The sequence below is a fragment of the Arachis hypogaea genome, chromosome 9, assembly GCF_003086295.3.
Source record: "Arachis hypogaea cultivar Tifrunner chromosome 9, arahy.Tifrunner.gnm2.J5K5, whole genome shotgun sequence".
Classification (NCBI taxonomy): Eukaryota; Viridiplantae; Streptophyta; class Magnoliopsida; order Fabales; family Fabaceae; genus Arachis; species Arachis hypogaea.
The window spans coordinates 44377984-44382154 of record NC_092044.1 but is presented as its reverse complement, the minus strand read 5'-3'; the positions used below and the strand labels follow the sequence as shown (position 1 = coordinate 44382154).

Below are 4171 nucleotides of genomic sequence, written 5' to 3'. Positions count from 1 at the left end.
TGGTATTTTTTATTTTCTCTCCATGTCGATCTTCCTTCTTTCTGGAATCTTTGTCTTTATCCCGAGAGGCAAATCCGGCTTTTGAGGTCTCTGCTAATCGGGAGTTTTCCTCCATGTTGATGTACTTTTCCACTCGTTCCTGCACCTCGTTCAGAGATATGAGGGTATTTCTTTGATATAGATTGATTGAAAGGCCCTTCTCGCAAGCCATTAATGAGGCCCATAATGGCAGCCTCCGTTGGTAGGTTTTGTATGTCCAGGAATGTCTTGTTGAATATTTCCATGTAGCTACGAAGGGTTTCCCATTATCCTTGTCTGATTCCCAATAGACTTGGAGCATGTTTAGCCTTGTCTTTTTGGATGGAGAATCTGGCCAGGAATTTCTTGGCTAAGTCGTCGAAACTTGAGATGGACCTAGGGGGAAGATTATCGAACCATCTAATTGCCGTCTTTGTTAAAGTAGTTGGAAAGGCTTTGCAACGAACTGCGTCTGAGGCGTCGGTGAGGTACATTCTGCTTCTAAAATTGCTGAGATGATGGCCGGTATCTGTAGTGCTGTCGTATAAGATCATATCTAGGAGCTTAAAGTCTTTTGGGATTTTAGTTTTTATGATCTCCTTGTTGAATGGGTGTTGCTCCTTGCGTGAGCTATCCTCGCGAGGGGATCGGTTTTCTTTAGTCTTGATATCGGCTTCAAGTTTTAGGAGTTTGTTCTCCAATTCCCGGCATCGCCTTATTTCCCTTTGTAGGTCTTTCTCTGCCTCTTGTTGACGTAGGGCTTCTTCTTCAAGTTGTTTTAAACGGTCTTGAGGTGCATCCATGGCTCCTGTGTTTGGAGAGTTCTTCTTGTTGTTAAGTTGGAAAGTATCTTTTGGTTTGGTGTCCGCATTTTTGTGCGGCATTCTATCTTCTAGATCCAAAGTATGGTCGTTGTCATGGTCATCCGCCATGGTGATGGGATGACTTCCAGGTTCCCCAGCAACGGCGCCAATGTTCTGAGTGTTACGTGAAACTGTAGGTCGATCTCGGACGAGATCTTCTGTGTTGGTCGGAGACGTTGTGTCCGACTTGCTGGACTTGATGATGGTACTGATCCTTCATCCCCGGAGGGTAGGGGTACCTGCAAGGGACTCTGATGCTTAAGTTAGCAAGGGTATTAAGCAGGTATTGAGTAGAATCAGAGTATGAGTTATACCTGGGTGCTCCAGTGTATTTATAATGGCGTAGAGTGACCTTCTTAGATAAGATAAGTTAGTTATTTTATCTTATCTTTATCTTATCTTCAGGTAAGGTCATCTTATCTCCAAGAGAACCGCCCTTCTCTCTGTAGGCTTGGGCTGCCTTAGGATTTGGAGCGTGTTCCTCTATTTGGGCCCTTTACTGGGCTTTCCTAGTGACTTGGCCGAGCTCTCTAAGAAGAGTTCGGGTCATCCTGACCTGAAGAGGTCGGTCGCTTTGTCGGTAGAATATCCTGGGTCGGACAACTCAACCCAGGGTATGAACAGTGAGTGTTGATATGATCTCTGTGTGGAATGCTGGTGAGTTGCATTGTTGTTGGGGTTGTGACGTCTTTCATCCTGGCCTTGATCTTGTTGATTTCCCCACCCAAAGTTTGGGTGGTTCTTCCAACCAGGATTATAAGTTTTGGAGTATGGGTCATGGGCCTGCCTAGGTGAGTTCCCAATATAGTTGGCTTGTTCTCAGTCACTCTCTTCCTCTGTATTTACTCCTTCTTGAGCTGATGATGAAGTGGTGACTGCTGCAACTTGGTTCCCTTCCATCTTCTTGGTAAGGTCAACTAACTGCTTGGTGATCATCTTATTTTGTGCCTGCAGTGCATCCATATGGTTTAGCTCCATCACTCCTCGAGTGTTGCATTTTTTCAGAAGCATAGAAGTAGTCATTCTCAGCTATAGTCTCAATGACATCTATGGCTTCTTCAATGGTCTTTTTCATGTTTAGAGATCCCCCGAATGAGTGGTCTACTGCCTTCTTTGATTCATAAGAAAGACCCTCATAGAAAATGTGTAGTTGCACCCATTCATTGAACATATCTGGTGGGCACCTTCTTGTTAAGCCCTTAAACCTCTCCCATGCCTCATAGAGAGTTTCACCATCTTGTTGCCTGAAGGTTTGTACCTCAGGTCTCAAACTGTTGATTCTTTGAGGATGGTAGAATCTCGCCAAGAATTTGTTCACCACATCTTCCCGGGCTGTTAAACTCTCCTTCTGAAAAGATTCCAGCCATTTAGATGCTTTATCCCTGAGTGAAAAGGGGAATAAAAGCAGTCTATAAGTGTCAGGATGAACACCATTAGACTTCATAGTATCACATAACCTTAGGAAGGTGGTTAGATGTTGATTGGGGTCTTCTTTGGCGCTTCCTCGGAATGCATAGTTGTTCTGAACGAGGGTGATGAGCTGGGGCTTTAGTTCAAAGTTATTGGCATGTATGGTTGGCTTTTGAATGCTACTTCCACAATTTCCTGGGTTTGGGTTGATGTAAGAGCCAAGAACTCTTCTCTCTTGCCCAACATGATTCACTGGGCCTTCTCTGGCATGGTCGTGAGCTTTTTCTTCATGGTGGTACTCCATATTCTCCTCCATGTCTGTTTTAAAATACTCCTCCTCTTTCTCAGCACCAACGACTCTCTTCCCTCTTGCTTCCCTCTTTAATCTAAGGAAGGTCCTCTCAGGTTCAGAATCAAAGGAAGTTGAAGCTCCGCTTCTTCTACCTGTCATACAACCAACAAAGCAAAATGCAAGAAAGAAAATAAATACATAAATTACTCTTGTTAGAATGGTTGTTAGTGTGAGTGGTGCAATGTAACAAACAATTAGTGGGTTAGTGAACTAAATGGTAGATAGCCAGGAAAACAGATGAAGAAGAAAGAAAACAGAAGCGAAATAGCTAAACTGGAAGTAAATGACTAAAATGAAATAATAAAAACAAAGAAAATTGCTCAATCTAGTTATCCTCCAACTTAATCATTGTCGATACAAAATCAATCCTCGGTAACGGCGCCATAAACTTGATGCACGAAAACTTGTCTCTCGACAAATTTTCATTCGACAAGTATACCGAATTGTCGTCAAGTAAAAACTCACAATAGAGTGAGGTTGAATCCCACAGGGATTGATTGGTCAAGCAACTTTAATTGGAGGAATGTTCTAGTTGAGCTAAGAAGAAGTTGAGTTGATAATTGCAGAAAATTAAATGGCGGGAAAGCAAATGATAGAAAATGTAAATGCTGGAAATAAATGGCGGAAAGTAAATTGCAGAAAGTAAATTTTAGAATCTTAAATGGGGATTTGGGGAGATAAACGTAAAAGTAAATGGCAGAAGATAAAGAGAATGGGTAAGATCAGAAATGGGGGATTCATTAGGCTTAGGAGTTGTTGCATTCTCCGGATCAAGTTCATTCTCATCTCTTCCTCAATCAATGGATTCATTGATCTCCTTGGCAATCTTAAGTGATTGGATCACAATTCCTTGGTGACCCAATCTCTCTAAGCTTGAACAATTGCCCAATTCCTTGATTTAATTGCTCATGAGAAGAGATGAAGTATGCTCACTAATTATACCACATTTATTTCCAAATCAAAGTATTGGTAGGATTACATGTCACTATATCCATCCAAACCCAAATTTGGTCCAACATGAGAAAGCAATTCTAGCATGATCTCCTCATCCCTTTTCCAAGGTTTAGAGGAGATCCATTTATGGAGAGTTTCTTTTCCAAGACAACTAACCACTTGAAAGCTTTCTAGTAAATCAAGAGAAAAGAAAGAGGAAGAAGAATGAAAACTATAATTGATCCATCAAATTACAACAGAGCTCCCTAACCCAATGAAAAGGGGTTTAGTTGTTCATAGCTTTGAAAATGGAAGATGATAGAGAAGAGTACATTCTGAAAGTAAACTAGAATTTGCAGGAAAAGTAAATATACAGAATGTAGTTCCCAATAATGCCCAGCCTCCTTTCTAGTTTAAAACTACTCCTATATATACTACTCTTCTTGATCTTCTATTAAGCTCTTCAAGTCTTCGATATGGGCCTTTGATCTTGAGTTGAAGAAGTTACAATCTTCAGTGGGCTCAGCTTTGCTTGCAGAAAAAAGTGTGAGTCAGGCATGGGTGGATGTTAGTTAGGACGTTAGTGGTGTTAACG

At 41.6% G+C, this 4171-nt stretch overlaps 1 non-coding gene across 1 annotated transcript; it reads left to right on the top strand.

The window, feature by feature from the left end:
- The first annotated feature begins 2047 nt into the window (after window positions 1–2047).
- Window positions 2048–2154, top strand: LOC112714091 (small nucleolar RNA R71). The gene has a single exon (XR_003159046.1). It is a non-coding gene; the product is annotated as a small nucleolar RNA R71 (small nucleolar RNA).
- The last annotated feature ends 2017 nt before the right edge of the window (window positions 2155–4171 follow it).